Source organism: Acinonyx jubatus, chromosome E1 (genome assembly GCF_027475565.1).
Source record: "Acinonyx jubatus isolate Ajub_Pintada_27869175 chromosome E1, VMU_Ajub_asm_v1.0, whole genome shotgun sequence".
NCBI classification, from domain to species: Eukaryota; Metazoa; Chordata; class Mammalia; order Carnivora; family Felidae; genus Acinonyx; species Acinonyx jubatus.
In genome coordinates, this window is record NC_069397.1 from 42,296,374 (window position 1) to 42,312,719 (window position 16,346).

The 16,346-nt window shown below is 50.7% G+C and overlaps 1 protein-coding gene across 1 annotated transcript in view; it reads right to left on the reverse strand.

Moving 5' to 3' along the window:
- The window catches only part of MAP3K14 (mitogen-activated protein kinase kinase kinase 14), a 43,629-nt gene extending 29,665 nt beyond the window's left edge, over positions 1 to 13,964 (reverse strand). Inside the window, exon 1 of the mRNA XM_027048975.2 lies at positions 13,840 to 13,964. The gene's annotated coding sequence lies outside the window, so the exon portion shown is untranslated. The remainder of the gene's footprint in view (positions 1 to 13,839) is intronic.
- Between the last annotated feature and the right edge of the window lie 2,382 nt (positions 13,965 to 16,346).

Consider the following 16,346-nt stretch of genomic DNA (forward strand, 5'->3'; position numbering starts at 1 on the left):
GTATGGGATAAGAATTTACGAGGCATTCTGGCCCATGTTTGTGAGGGGGACTTCATAAATACGTGATGGCTGCCTCCTGCCCCCAGTGGAAACCTCACCAGAATCTCGGTGGTCCGGTCAGTGAGTTCTGGGAGCACGGCTACTAACACAGAAGGCTGGAGACGGGCAAGCCCGTCCTTCTGGTTTTGGTTTTCATTCTTCTCTCTTTCTTGTTTCCCGCTGGGGACTGTGGGTTTTATCAGTTATGACTCAAGCAGTAGAAGGTGGCCCTGTCAGCCGTCCTCAGCTCTGATGACCCCTGCTTCCCTGCTTTTATTTATAGTCATGGGAGACAAGCGTTGCAGAAGCTGAGGCTGTGTTAGTGCTGGATGGAAGAAACACTTGTGCGCACAAGTGGCCCCACAGACAAGGGGACACACAGCGGCCCTGGACTAGACAGAAAGCCACCAGCCCCTCCTTCCCTGCTTACGTCAAGGGTGGGACCTGAGGGGTGGGCTCAGTCTGGGAAACCCAAAGAAGGCAAGTTGTTCTGGCTAATCTCTCCTACCTTCCGGATGTAATATCTGACCTGGTTTCTTTTTTTTTTAATCTATATTTTGTTTTCAAATACAAAAGTAATACTTGTTCACTGGGAAAATTTCAACCATACCAAGTATATAGAGAAAGAAAGGAAGAAAGCAAGAAAGCAAGAAAGCAAGCTTTGCCCCATTGCCTCCTCCCTACAATGTAAGAAACCCTTAAATTTGGTATAAATCCTTCTAGGTCCATTAGCATTCATGTACAAACATAGAGTTTGGGACTGGTTTTAAAAGAAACACAGGCTTATACATACACAATATTCTAATTTTTTTTAACGTTTATTAATTTTTGAGAGACAGAGTGTGAGCTGGGGGAGGGGAAGAGAGAGAGGGAGACAGAATCCAAACCAGGGTCCAGGCTCTGAGCTGTCAGCACAGAGCCTGATGTGGGGCTCGAACCCACAACTGTGAGATTATGACCTGAGCCAAAGTCGGATGCTTGACTGACTGAGCCACCCAGGCGCCCCTACATACATAATATTGTACAAGTCACATCTTTCACTTAACAATAGATTATGGATACTGTTACATTTCAGTGTATGTTAGATCTCTCTCATTTAAAAAAAAATTTTTTTTGATGTTTATTTTTGAGAGAGACAAAGACAGAATGCAAGTGGGTTGGGGCAGAGAGAGAGGGAGGCACAGAATCTGAAGCAGACTCCAGGCTTCTGAGCTGTCAGCACAGAGCCCGACGCGGGGCTCGAACTCACGAGCTGTGAGATCATGACCTGAGCTGAAGTTGGACGCTCAACCGACTGAGCCACCCAGGCGCCCCTCTCTCATTTTTTTTAACGGTTCCATAAGATTCTATGGTATAAATATACCACCATTTCTTCATCTATTCCTCTACGGATGGACTTGCACATCGTTCCCAACTTTTCACTCTTGTAATACCGCAAAAAACCCAAAAACCGAAAAACAAAACCACTCCCCCTGCAACCGTTTATTTACTTCTTTGTGCACTTTTATAGGTTAATTCTGGGTGGTAAATATCTGGGGCTGGAATTTCTGGGTGACCCTTTTCATCGTGGGCTTGCTCTTTTCTCATTTCTATGTGTCAGAAAAGTAGGCAGCATCGATCAGTCCGGGACAGGTGGGTTCCCAAACGTTATATCAGCTATTTACTAGAAAGATGCTATCCTTGCCTCCAAGGTGCTTATGATCTAGTTGGTGAGAATGGATGGCTGGATAAATAAACGATAAAGCAATCACACAACGATCTTGGGATCAGAGGGCCTTTGGAGGTCATTTATTCCAAGGTATCACTTAATAATCTTGAGGACGGCCATCTTAGCTACATTAACAGGATGGCCTTGGAGTCAAAAGATCCGAGTTTGAACTGGAGCCTCTACCACTCTGGTGTGTGACCAGGTGCAGATCACTTACTCTGAGACTCGGATGTCTCATCTGTAAAACAGGGATGCTCAAACAACAGGATTTTACAGGCCAATTAAATGCAAGAAGCAATCTCTAAATGCCCAATACTGTGCCTGGAATAAGCAGGTGCTCTATAAACGTGAGCAAAGCCTCCAGTCAGAAGGAAGCTGTCCCAAGATGAGCAGGCCCTTCTGGGCCTGGAAGTACCAGTTGTCTGAAAGTCCTTGCCTCTGCAGCGCTGAAATCTACCTTGCAAAGCCTCTAGCCAGCAGCCTTAGTATCAGGAGGAAGGTCTGGAACAGACGCTGTCAGAATAGGAGAGGAGAATCCTGAGACCACAGGGCAGAAGCAGTCAGCCAGGAAAGGCCAACCTACCAGGGGGATGTTCTTTGAAGTGCATTCGAAACGTGCTTTCCAGCTTCTTTCTCTGCTGGCCGTGCCTCAGCTCTGAATGCACTAAGGAACGAGCTGTGGGCGGTGCGTAATGAACCCGGGACCCAGAATTCCTGGGCAGCTCACGCTGAAATTAGCCGTCCTGTAGACATCTTCAAGTGTTTTCAACAAGCTGCTGCTATGTGTATACACATTAATTACTCGCCGGTTGTCAATAATAATAAAAATAATAATGGCAGCTATTATTGCATGCTACCTATCAGGTAACGCACGTACTATTTCTTGGGCCCTCACAGTAACGCTGTGAACAAGGCGCTAATATTGTCCCCTTTATGTGGGGGAAGACACTGAGGCTCAGGGGGTCAAGAGATCAGTGTAAGGCTACTCTGCAAGGAAGTGGCAGAAGTGGGATTTGTACACAGGACTCTTATGTCAAAAAGTACATACTCTTAACCATGATGCCCTATTTTCAAATGATCTAAGCTTTAAGAATTGGGGGGCGCCTGGGTGGCTCAGTCGGTTAAGCGGCCGACTTCGGCTCAGGTCATGACCTCACGGTCCGTGAGTTCGAGCCCCGCGTCGGGCTCTGTGCTGACAGCTCAGGGCCTGGAGCCTGCTTCAGGTTCTGTGTCTCCCTCTCTCTCTGACCCTCCCCTGTTCATGCTCTGTCTCTCTCTATCTCAAAAATAAATAAACATTAAAAAAAAAAAAAAAGAATTGAGACCCCACACACAGAAGCAGCCACAAGCCAAAGGTCTATTAGTGAGAAACCCAGGGACTGACCCAGGAGGAAGCATCTCAATTAGGGAGCATAAACGCAGTTGGCCGACGTTCTGGAAAAAAGACACTTGAAACGGCGATGGGGAGTGAAGACTCCTAGCAAGACACGTGGCAGGCTTGTGTTCGTTCCCTAGCCCACCCACGCCCAGCACAGGTATCAGCTAATACATACCTGGGCCCGTCACAAGGACCCATTCTATGACAAATTTCAAATCTGCTATTCACTTTATGTTTTTAAATGTTTATTTATTGAGAGAGAGACAAAGAGAGAGAAAGAGAGAGACAGGGAGAGGGAGAGAATCTCAAGCAGGTTCTGTGCTCAGCACAGAGCCAGACGCGGGGCTCGAGCCCACGAACCGTGAGATCATGAACTGAGCCAAAATGAAGGGACTGAGCCACCCAGGTGCTCCAGCCATTCATTTTAGAAAACCTGGCTCCAGGCTATTTCGCTTTGGTTGTTGTTATTGGTTTGGTTGTTTGGTTATTTTTGTGGTTGTTGTTGAAGGGGGGTGGGGGACAGAGGGAGCAGGAAAGAGAATCTCAAGCAAACCCCAGGGAGGGGCCCTGACCTGAGCCAAAAAATCAAGAGTGGATCACTTAACCCAATGAGCCACCCAGGTGCCCCTAGGTTGTTTTTTTTTTAACAGCTACCGTCTTCATAAACATGGCCAGTACCTTGTCCTCCAGGCCCCTGATAAAGAGCATTGTAGACGCTTTAAAAGAAGTGTTACGATGGCATTTTCTATTCAACTTTTGAATCCTTTGCAGGAGGAGAGCCAATGGCGGATCGAAGATGCCACTGGGGCCTCACTGACCCACACAGGCCTCACTGACCCATATGGAATTGGTATGCAGGAGAACGTTGGGGGAGGGGAGTAGTATTGAAGGGGAAAAAAAAAAAAAAAACCCAACCACACGCATGCCTCATTTTATACACTAAACTGGCAAGGAATTTTTAATGTATGTTGTGTAAAAAAAATTTCAAGTGTGTTCTGTGGGGGTATTTTGTATATTTAAACATTTTGATTAAGGGGGCCTGCAGGGGATACCATTCGGTAATGATCAATTTCCAAAGATTACAGTGCCATAAACTGCCCCCGACACCAGAATCATGCCAAACACAATCAGCTTTCTTTTGATGAGTCAAAATGCACTTCTGGATCCTGCCAAGCCTTGAGGTCATCATTACAAGCAACATTTGGTTGTGAAAAACAGCTCTCCTTGTTTAACCTTTTGAATTGGATTCTGAGCAAGGGAGCAGTTCCCTGGGCTACGGTTAATCCCACTGAAATACAACCACTTATTCCCCTCCTCTCTGGGTTTGTCTCTGGTTTTCCCAAGTGGCACTGGCTTCGAGCAGGGTCTACCTGTAATTCAGAGCAGATGGAGAAAGACAGGCTCAGCCTCCCTGTAAGGGAGGAGGCTCCAAGTTCGTTGTAGTCACTGGTGACTGGTTTTGAAATTGAGGAACTAGTTTGAGGAACCTTAGAATAAACAAGAAACCCAAACAACTCGGCTTTCCACAGAAGACTTCCAACGCGCGGGGGTTAATGGAAGGAAGCACCGCGGCAGTGGAACCCTGCCCATGGCTTCATTTCAGATGCTGCCATACCATACCCTTTGGCCGACTGGCCTGAGGGACGACTTGAGGACATGAGCAGCAAAGGTGACTTTGACGCGTCCCTGTATAATACAGCCCTTTATAATACAGTCACATTCTTGCCCTCCTCTGGGAAGGGAAGAAAGGCTTGGGACCTGTGGGATAACGGGGAATATTCCAGAGGCTCTCAGAGTAATCCTCGGTAAAGGAGGGGAAACCGCGAATAGCCTGTGGCTCTCTCAGGCCGTCAGGGCCTAGAAGGAGGAATATGGATGCTACTCTTGTACATTCACTTGACCACAAATACTTAGCCAGTGGTTCCCATTCTCCAGGTGCTGTGCTGGCCAAAAGATGCCACGGTGGCCAAGACAGACAAGGTCCTTGCCCTCACGAGGCTTTCACCGTTGTAACCCTGGAAAGGCTTTTCTGGAATGCTGAACTTGGTTATTAAGAAGCACTGTCATGGGTCAGGCTTTGAATCATCTGCCTACGAACCTGTGTCGGAGTGGCACCAAGCACATGGGATCGGTCACTGTGTCACCGCCTTCTCTATTCCAGCCTGGAAGGCTGGGAGAAGTCAGCCACGTCTTTAATGGCTGGCTCTCTGTGGTCTGCTTCTGCTCTGAGCCATGTGCAAGCACACGTTTCTCCTGACTGCCATACGCCTCTGCAACTATGCTCCTTTCTCCCAGAGTGCTGAGGTTTCCAGATTGTTCTCAAGCTCCTTTTCCAGGCTGACAAGTGGTACAAGAGCCCAAGATAAGAAATGCTGAGGGTGTTCCCATCCGGACACCTGCAGAATGGGAGGTGGCGCTCCTTGCCTCCGAGGAGCTGTGTGTGTGACCGTACCGGGCCCTGCAGGACAAGGAGGGTCCCCGGGCCACCACGTCTTCCTGGCTCCTCTCCAGCCTCCTCAGTCACGGTTCATTATTTAGCACCTGCAAGGTCTGTCTCCTCCCGCCCCGTCCCCACCACAGTGAGCTCCTCGAGGGCAGCACCTCAGTTATCCTCGTTTCTATATTCTAGCACCTGCCAGAGCCTACAACCGTGACATTCTTGGCAAGCACTCACCGAAAGGGTGACTGATGCGCTCCTGAAGAATAACCTGGTGCCTCGGCTCCAAGAGTCTGGCCAGCCTAGTGTCTGAGTGTCCAGACCGGCCATTCATTCGGTGAGCCGGAAGGGGCAGAGACAGCTCCCTATACCAGGGGTCACAGCACGGTGCTTATATTCTTTCTTTTTTTCTTTAAAAGTTTTTAATGTTTATTTATTTTTAAGAGAGAGAGAGACAGAGTGCGAGCAGGGGAGGGGCAGAGAGAGAGGGAGACACAGAATCCGAAACAGGCTCCAGGCTCCGAGCTGTCAGCACAGAGCCCGACGCAGGGGCTCGAAGCCATGAACTGTGAGATCGTGACCTGAGCTGAAGTCGGACGCTTAACCGACTGAGCCACTCAGGTGCCCCAGCACGGTGCCTGTATTCTGACTATACGGGGGTACAAGGAGGTGTCATGCAAGCTGGGTCCTGAGCCGCCCTTGTCCCCTTTCCTAAATGCTGACCTTGAGACCCAATGATTTCCAAGTCTTTGAGAAGGTGACCCTTCTGAACTAGACAATATCCATCTGGGCTCCGATGTGTGCACATATGCTCGCTAGGAGGTAGTACATACACAAATCTCCGCCTTTTACATTTATCTCTGTAAAGCTATTCCTGCCTCTCAAAGTACAGCACCTACCAGCTGGGACTACTGAGCATGGGCTCAAGAAGCCTGGTTCATCCAACTCACTTCTTGGGCCAAAGAAGTCCACTTCTAATCCTAACTGGTAATGACATCCTCATCTGAGGCTCGCTAAGGCCCCCTTTCCTCCTACCCCTCCCACCCCAGGTCATCCCTGGTATTGACCAGCAGACCTAGGAGTACTGGCAAATTCTGGCCCAGTAAAAGGACACATCAATGAGAGCATCAGGTGGGTGGTTAATCGCAGACACAACGGCTCTTTGCACTTACAGGGGCCACCATCCCTATCCGACATCATGCTCTGCCCATGAGGAAGAGCTTCTTTGCTGAGAGTTGCTGGAGGCATCCAGCTGGAATGACATCCGACTGCTCTGGCTTTCCCGGCCACCTGCATGCCACGGGCGACATGTCTTTTCTTCACGGCGGAAAGATACAGAAGGGCTTCTTGGTGCCCCATGGCTTTGTCCCCTCGCAATCAGTCATTAATAGTAACTGAACACCCACTTTGGGTAAGATACTGCTTGGGGAGGTAGGAAGGTACCTTAAAGGTGCAAGCAACCTTTGAGACTTCCGGGTAACCCTGCCCAGACTTGTATTTTCTTATCAACCTTGACCTCCTTTTGGTTACACAAACTTCGTGGTATAAGAGAGTATCAAATGAATAGCTTTCTGTTGACTTTTTCTTAGACCCACAGCAGCTGCCGTTCTGGCTCCACCCCTCCCAGGTCTGGCAGAGCTTGCAGAAAGGCTGAGAGGCATGGGGCCAAGGTAGGGGAATAAAGGAGGAACTAGTGAAAAAGTACAATTCCTACCCCGGGGGCAGTTCCTCTGTTCCGTGGTCGCAGCACAGCATAGTGAAAAGAGCCTGGGCTTTAGTTCAGATACTGCCATTAACTGGCCGTGTGGCCTTAGGCAACTCTGCTTCCTTGGGCCACAGTTTTCTCTTTTGTAAAACGGAGGAGAATGTAGGGCGCCCGGGTGGCTCAGTCGGTTAAGTGTCCGACTCTTGGTTTTGGATCAGGTCATGATCTCCCAGTTCGTGAGCTGGAGCCCTGAATCGGGCTCTAAGCTGACAGTACAGAGCCTGCTTGGGATTCTCTCTCTCCGCCCCTCCCCTGCTTGCGTGCTTTCTCGCTGTCAAAAATAAATAAATAAACCTTAAGAAAAATAGGGGAGGGGTGCCTGGATGGCTCTGTCGGTTACGCATCTGACTCTCGGTTTCAGCTCAGCTCATGATCTCGCGGTTCACGGGTTGGAGCCCCACATCAGGCTCCGTGCTGACAGCGAGAAGCCTGCTTGGAGTTCTCTCTCTGCACCCCGCCCCCCCCGCCCCCGGTTGCTTGCTCTCTCTTTCTCCAAATGAATAAATAAAAATAAAAATCATTTTTTTTAAAATAAAGAAAAATAGGGGAGAATGTAAATGATAATGATCATTTCTAGGCTGTAATTCTAATAGCTCTTTCTTGACACAGTGGTTGAGGCCTAAAGGTCACTTAGCCATGCCTGCCTGAAGTGAGGGCTGGCTAGTTCAGATTGATGGGGTGTGCAGATGGGGCTGAGGTGGAGTCTATGACCACTTGCAAGGTAATACTAGTTTTCCCCCCGAAAACTCCAATAAAGTCAAGGCCACTTTGAGGCTAACCGTGGACATTGCCTACAGATGTCCCTGATCAGCAGTCAAGCTGAACACCAACCACACTGGTCTAGAACAGACAGTCTGAACAAATCTTGTCTTGATGGATACGTGGTCATGGCCTTAGTGCTGACAGGGTGAACAGAAGCCATAGGAACCAGAAACTGGCTGGCAGGGGTGTCTCAGGACTTTCCTCTGCTCCTTCTTTCTGGGCCCAAACGCTGGTCCCAGAAGTGTCGACAACTGAGGTGGCGGTGGGCTTAGAATGATAGTGTTCTGAAGTCCAGGGTTGAATCTAGCCTTCTTGATCACCGCAGCTCTTTAGAGCCTTCCAACTCAGGTGGCAAAAAGACAGGCAGGTAGAAAAGGGTTCCCCAAAAGGTCTTTCACACCAAAGTATGGTTTGCATCTCTCTGCTCTTTGCCAAGGGGTTTCCCAGCTCCCTGGAGCCAAAGCTCCCCTCCAGCTTCTTTGCTGACTGTCACTGGAAGTGGGCCATTTTCCACCCTCAAGGTGGCTGGACTCAGGAGTGCAGTGACACTGCTGATCTGGGCTCTGTGCCTTGTTCACATGACCCCCCCCAACCCTCCCCCCCCCCCCCCCCCAGTCAGGGGATCCATCTATCTGTCGGTTGGCAAGCCTTGGCTCCAACCCCTGCCTCCAAAGCCCTTCTGCTGAAATGAAAGTGATTTCTGACAAAGAGCTGTCTCTTCTTTTATAAAGTGTGTGTGTGTGTGTGTGTGTATATATATATATATATATATATATATATACACTTTTTTCTTTTTTTAGTAATCTCTACACCCAACGAGGGGCTCGAACTCATGACCCCAAGATCGAGAGTCGCACGCTCTTCCGACAGAGCCCGCCAGGTGCCCCGTGGCAGAGAGCTTCTCTGACAAGGTCTGCTCAAGACTTCCTCTGCGACTGTGCCGGGGAATAAGTCGCCTGTCACCTACACCCCTGCACGGGTGACTCACCTTCTGGAGAAAGTGCTCTGCTCACCTAAGCAAAGCTGCCTGGAAAATGACTAAGGCACCTCTCAAATGCACTCTGTGGGGCGACCAGTTAGTGAGCCGGGTCCAGACACGCTGCCTCTCACCTCCGGCCTGAAGTCAAGTGTGGGGCTACCACTCCGGGCCTGCTGGTTTCATTTTCATCTGAACTGAGCTCCACATGAGGCTTGACATCCGGTGATCTATTTTTTCTAAAAACTAGGTTCACTTTAGAAATGACTCTGGCCATGAAGGCAGCTTCCCCAAGAGAAAACAAAATGTTATTTAAAGGGAACATCAGCCTGGTGGGAGCCTATATTTTTGTTTTGTACCAAGAAGAGGAAAAAAGAATTTAAAATGTAACGTGAAACTTTTTTCCACCTTGGGTGACTTCTCATTCTTTAAATATTTATTTATTTCGAGAGGGAGAAAAAGCATGAACCGGGGAGCGGCAGAGACAGAGAGGGAGAGAGAGAGAATCCCAAGCAGGCTCCGAGATGTCAGTGCAGAGCTGGACACGGGGCTCGATCTCACCAACCGTGGGATCATGAGCCGAAACCAAGAGCTGGACGCTTAACCGAATGACCCAACCCAGGCGCCCTCTTTCTTCAGAACCAAAATTTCCCTTTGAGTCCCTCAAACAAAGAACAAGTCCTTGTTGACTTATATTCTATACGGCATTTTCCTACTTTTCATCTCCAGAGTTAAGGCGGGGACCCGCTGCACCACATGGGCGACACAAGGGAAGCCTAGAAAGAAAGGCCCAGCCCTGCTTCTGGCTCAGAGTCCTGGGAGGGTCGAGGCTGGCCTAGGTCTAAGATCCCCCACTCTGATCGGGCAGAGCCTGGGCCTCTGTAGGCTCCTTTGGAGGGTGGTGAGGACAGTATCTAGTGTAAGATGGGGAGAACGTGACAGCTAAAACCTCTGCCCAGAAGAAACATCCCCCAGAGGTCCTACTGAGAAAATGACTCTGCCCTATCAGGCAGTCTGACCCTTCTTGACATCATCTTCCAGAAGAAAAGGCAGCTACCACTACTGCTAAGCCACCGTGTCCTGCGGCTTATTACGTGCCAGGCACGGAGCTCAGCACTTTGCACAGATGCTCTCATTTTCTACTCAAAACAACCCTGTGAAGTATTTCTGATCCCATGTATAGATGAGGCACCCAGTGCTTGGAGAAGCGAAGTGATTTGCCTGAGTCACACGGGCAGACCGTGCCAGAGCTGGACCTGACCCAGGTCTGTCTGACATGACAGCCCCAACCCCCACATGTGACCCCGGAGACACCACCAGACTTGCTCTATTGCTCGGGCCAAATCACCTGACCACTCGGCCCTAATTTCTGCCATCTGCAACATGAAGACAAGTAGACTCGTCCAGAGAACGTGCTAGTCCTCGGTCAGCCTTTTAGTAACGAGCAATTGTGAATAACCAATGCCACTCGATCGCTGTCAACGACACTCATTACTATTTTAGCATAAACAGAGAAACACAGCAGCTACCCTACCCCGGTGTAGTCACATTCAAAATTGGCATGTTTGGGGGGGAGGGGGAAACCCAACTTATCCTTTCATGAGTAAGTTAGTAGAAAAAGCAGTGAAACAGATGTTAAGAAACGTGTGTTTAGCTTCTGGGCATGACGGTGCTCTCCTGAAGAATCTTGTGTGCCCTATTTCTCCTTAGGAGGCTTCCCTTTCCTGATCTTCGGCCCTGCCTTTCTTGACAAAGTAGAAGTATAAAAAAAGTACAAAAAAATGGCTACAACGTGCCATTACTCTTCATGCCATATAATTTTAAGGGATTTATATCAGGAGGATAAGCGATTAAAAGCCATAAGACAGCAAGCTGGGAGGAGGATCCGTTCAACTAGAACACAAAGAAGGACACACAGGCCACTGAAGGGAAAATGGCTTTTCTCCATAGTGCCACTCAGGTGTGGAAGACAAGCCCCGAACTAACGACCGTCCGCCCAACGTACGTCGGTGTCTCACTCAGCTCGACTGAAATGTTCTACTACCCAAGTTGCCCTATGTTTAGCCTTCTATTTCTGATATACTGCTTTCAACATTTCAGTCAGCACCACCAAGTAAATGCATAAGCCTTCACACGTGCATCACTTCTAACGCTCGCTCCACCCCCTTGAGAGGGCCCAGCCTCCACTCCTTTCCCTCCGAGTCGAGTCGCGGTGTGGTGTGCACAGGCCAGAGGGCCCGGCCTATCCTTCGAGTTCCCCAAATCCACGGACACGGAAGGGTCTCCCTTCCCGCCAATTTCACACCGGTGCCATCAAAAGTGCCCATTGTGCTCAGATGTTTCCAGTTTAACTGAAATACTAAAATGGGGCAAACAGGAAGCATCAGACACAACTGCGGTAGTGACTTATTAATCACGAAAGCAGAATTTTAGTTGCATTTTAACCTTTTGCCAGGAAAAAAAAAAAAACAGCTTTGAGATGATGGAAGCCTTTGGTACAAACAAGCTGCCTATGAGAGTATCAAGCTGACTTATACTTTTCACGTAGGACTGAATTTGCTTCCACGATTTCTTAACTATCCTCCCGGAAAGAACATCTGTCAAGCCAACTGATATGAATCTGTCAGCTCTTCATCAAGGCAGGCAGACCTGTTCGAAAAGCTCGTGTGCTGTCCGCGGAGACAGGAAAAAAAATAGGAAATGAAAAGTGACTTCACAGGCCAAAGTGATAGAGCCCTCTTAAGGGGGTGCCAACAACGAAGAAAACAATGCTGGATGAAGCTTTGTCTTTCCCATCTCTACAGATCTCTCATCAGACCTTGGTCGGGATGAACTGTTATCATGAACCAAAAGGATCACAACAGTTGCCCGGAGTTGGACAACCAATCAGGGCCCAGCCTGCTTCTCAACATTAAATGATATATAAACACTCCAAGCAGATCACAAAGGAGTCAGTGTTCAACAGGAGAACCAAAATGAGGAACCAAACCTCCATCTGTTGAGGCGAAACGGCCAACCAGACATTTTTGTTTAATAGATGAAGGCTCATTTGGCAGGGTCTCTGTCTGTGGTGCCGCTCCCACAAACCCTAACAGACAATACCAGGGGCAAAAAACCCCCTTCAGAACGGCTCCTTGTAATCTGAAAGCAGTCAGAAGATGATCTAAAGGTCGGCAGCTTGTTGCTGTCTGATTTTACAAAAGTGTTGGAACATACACCTGGGTCCGTATTTCTAAAGTTGCTTTTATTTTGAGACCTTCTGAGAAGTTCACCACACCCTTCAAAATAAATGAGGATGTCTTAAAGGTGTCAGAGGGAGGTCTGGCATCACCACACCCAAGGAACTGACTTTGACATCACTTAAAAAACACCAACAGTAAATCCAAATACATCGGAAGCAAGCCAAGCACCTGTCCTCTCACGGCGAGAGCATAAATACCACGCCAGACCTCTCCCTTCTTCCTGCAACCAAGTCCCACAATGTGGTCCTGGTCCAGGGCAAGGAACCCTGGTAAGACTCCAGTGGCCCAGGCCTCTCACCCTGAGTCCTGGCTAGAACGCATTAGGCAAAATATATTACAACCCACCCACCCCCACCCGCCCCAGGTGCCTCACCTATGAAACAGGACAATACCGTCTATGTCTTCCTGCAGATGTCTGAAGGAAAATGGAGGTTACAGGTATGAAGACACTAAGTAAAAAACACATCACTAATGTTAAGATACTATCTCCCTCTAATCTTTCAGAGACTGTGTTTCTAGTCAAGCGGTTTTCAACATTTTTCCTGGAATGAACTTCAGACTGCTCGTCTGTAGCGGGCCCCATTTCTCACCGTTTAACTTCGTTGGCTTAGACTCCTTAATCAAGCCACTGGTGTTCACCGCCTCCAGTTAAAAATAATCCTGCCACTTCTACCCCTGATTTCTGTACCTTTTCTCTGCTTATCCTCTGCTCCCCACACTACTTCCCCAGCACACCGTTCAAGACCGAAAGCAACAGTTTTAACTCTATTTAGGTGGGAAGCTCTTCTGAAGTTGCCCAGCACCAAGGAGGCTTCTGGGCAGGTGAGACTGCACTCTACAACCGGCCTCTCTCCACCTGGTGCCTGGTGGGCTTCCAAGATGGGAACATTATACGGGACCCGGATAAAGTCCTGAGCGTAGCGGACAAAAGAATCACAGAAGGGTCAGGGTGAGAAAGGATGCCGAGAGTGGCCAGCATTGCCCCACCGGGTGCCAAGGGCAAGCTCCGCTCCTTCTCCCCGCTTCGGGGTGTGACCCGAGAACTTCCCAAGGGAAGGCCGAGGGTTTCACGGCCACAGCAGGTGAGAGGACGCACAGATCCGGGGCGCTTGTGCATCCGCCACCTTCCGTCCCGAGCCGAGGCGAACCCCCACCCTGCGGGCACCGAGGGAGAAGAGTAGGAGGGGCGGGCTTGGCGGCAGGGGAGGCTGAGCGCGGGGGCAATGGGGGCGTTGCGTTGGGGAAGGGGAAGCAGGGCGCCCCTATGCGCGCTCTCGGCGAGCGTGCGGCCTGCGGGGGTGCGAGACGAGCGCAGCGTGCGACCGTGGCCCTGGCAGCGTGGTGCGAAGCGAGCGCCGGCGGCCGGCCGCCGGGGGCTCGCGCGCGAGTGGATCCGACCGTCCGCGCCGCGGACCCCCACCATTCCGGGCGGCGGGCCAGGTCGCGGCCCGACCCCGGGCTGTGGGGCGATTCTTCCCCGCCGTTCCCTCGGCGCCCCGCTCGGGGTCCCGGGATCCCGTTCAGTCACCTACCGGCTGAGCGCCGATCTCCCCAACCAGCGAGTGTCGCGCTCCCCTCGCCCGCGGTCTCCCGCCGTCGGCCGCCGACCGCTGTGCTCCGGGACCACGCTGTCGCCCCGCCCCGGCCTCGGGCCCCGCCCCCCGCCACCGCCTCGGGCCCCTCCCCCCCCTCCACCGCCTTCCAGGCCGCTCCCGGGGCCACGCCTCCCCCGGCGGCTGCAGATTTGTCCTGCTTCGCGCCTCCTTGCTTTGGCCGCACCTCCGCCTTTGGCCCCGCCCATTCCTCCAGTCTAACCAATGAGACGTCTCGCCCCGTCATACGGCCCCCTAGCAACGATTGGCTAACAAGGCCCTGTTTCCAGAAATGGGCACTATTTCCGGACGGTGTTTATAGAGCAGAGATTGCCAGGCGGACAGATTGACAGAAGGCGGAGGCGGCCGGGGTGTTGGTGCAACCGCACATGCGCGCTGGGCTTCTGGCAGTCTTTTTACCGGTTGCGTGCTTCTGGACGACGATACGGGAAGGAAGGGCGAGTGTGCGCATGCGTGGGCCCTAGGCCTCGGACTAAGGTTACCTTGGAGACGACGAGGCGCTCAGGCTCCTGGGTCTGGTTCTGCTTCCTCTTTGCAATTAGCCTCGGTGTAGTGGTTGGGCGGGGGAGCGGGGAGGAGTAGAAACACTTTTATTGAGCACTTACTGTGTCCCCCCGCTGTAGACTCCCTGAGGACGAGTAAGACAGGTTCTGATGCCTTACCTTGAGAAGATTGGGGAGCCTAGGCCCTTCATGGGTCAGATCCAGGCCTGGATCTGGTTGCAGGACGCGTTGAAATCCAGGCCTGAGGAGAGCTTGCTGACGGAGTGGTGCAACCCCTTTCTACAGCCAGGGAGCAGCGTGGTGAGAGCGCTGCGGGAAGCATCTCCTCGCTGGGTTTACAGGTTACAGAGCCAGAGAGAAGACTGGAACGTTACCTTTGCAAGAAAAGGACCTGGAATCTGAATATGCTCCAAGGTGTCAACAGTGCTTCTTTCTGAATGGGGAGTAGGGAGTGGTTAGGGAGGTAGGGGTATTTTTTTCTTTTCTAAACTTTGCCTATCTGTGTTTTCCAGTGTTTCCACTGTGAGCTTGTATTTTATTTGTAATAAAAAATTACAAACCTAAAAAAAAAGTTTGCAAAATAAAAGATACACCCCTATCCGGGCACCCCACCTCCTTCAGTGGTCCACAGCAGGCAGGTCTGGTAACAATCCAGTGGTGGGATTAGGCAGGCCCAATCTGAGATCGTCTTGGGAAGCAAGGATCATGCCATCTCTGCAAGTGTTAGAACAAAGACCCCAGGAGCTGTCGTTTTGAGGCCGTCTGTGGTAGCTCAAAGCCTATTTTTGGAGGTCCGTGTTGTTGGGGGTTACCCGAGGCCAGGGGTCAAAAACTCGCAACCTAAGGGCCTCACCCACTCACTCAGGCCACAGATATGTTTTGTTTGGCTGGCGGAATGCTTTGTTTTGTTTTGTTTTTTTAAATTTAAATGCCTTAGAGCAGTTCCTCACAGCCTCTGCCTGTGTTGTCTTACACCCAGCCACTTAGCTTATGTCAGTCATCCTTGTCGCCCCTGAAGCTTTTGAAGTTGTGGTCCTCAGTAATGCCCATGCTTTGGAGCTGGACACCGTGTGCTGTATAATTGGTTCTGCCACTGGCCAGCTTGGGAGATGGCGGGCAAGAGAGAAGCTGGGGGCCCCTAAAATTCCTTCCAACCCCAGGGTTTTTCATTTCAGTCACTCTGGGAGAGGCAGAGCGTGGCCAGATGGTGGTTTACACCTTGGTATCTTGCCTCTCCCACCACCTATTTGCCTCTGGGCACACCACTTCTCAGGAAAGACGTGGGCACAGGCCCAGAGTCTGCAGACGCTCCCTGGCTTGCCATCGTTGCTTTAAGACACCCAATGCCCACATACTTTGCCCAGCTCGCCTTGACACTTCTTTGGTTTGGGGTCCCCTGCATGTACCTACCCACCCTGTCAAGATGATCTGTCTTAGAATCTATCCACTAACCCTAGTGTGCGTTAGTGGGAGAAAGTGACGGCTTGACCCCAAGTTGCAACTCCCATAAAGGAAATTCACATCAGGTTGCAGCGAGGAACAAACTGCTACAGACCAGTGAGGAGGGCATTTGGGACAAGCAGGGCTTCGTGGTTTCGGCCACCTTTCTCAGGCCTTTCCAAGCCCCGCTGTGTCCGGGGGGGCTGTGAAGTGAGGAACAACACAATACCCACTCCAAGTGAGCGCCTTGGAATCTCTGAGTCTTGAGATGCCTACATGTCTTGGAAGGAGAGCTTCAGGGTAAAATTATTTCCTCCCAGCCCAGCCAGTTAAGTCACAACAACCTGGAAAGCCTTCTAGCCTTGAGTCACTTGGGCAGCCCCAGCTCTGCTTTCAGTAAAAGAAATAGACATTTACAGGGTGACTCACACCTGGAGCACGGAGCCAGGCTCTCAGCACTCAAGGATTTCCACATCCTACCCC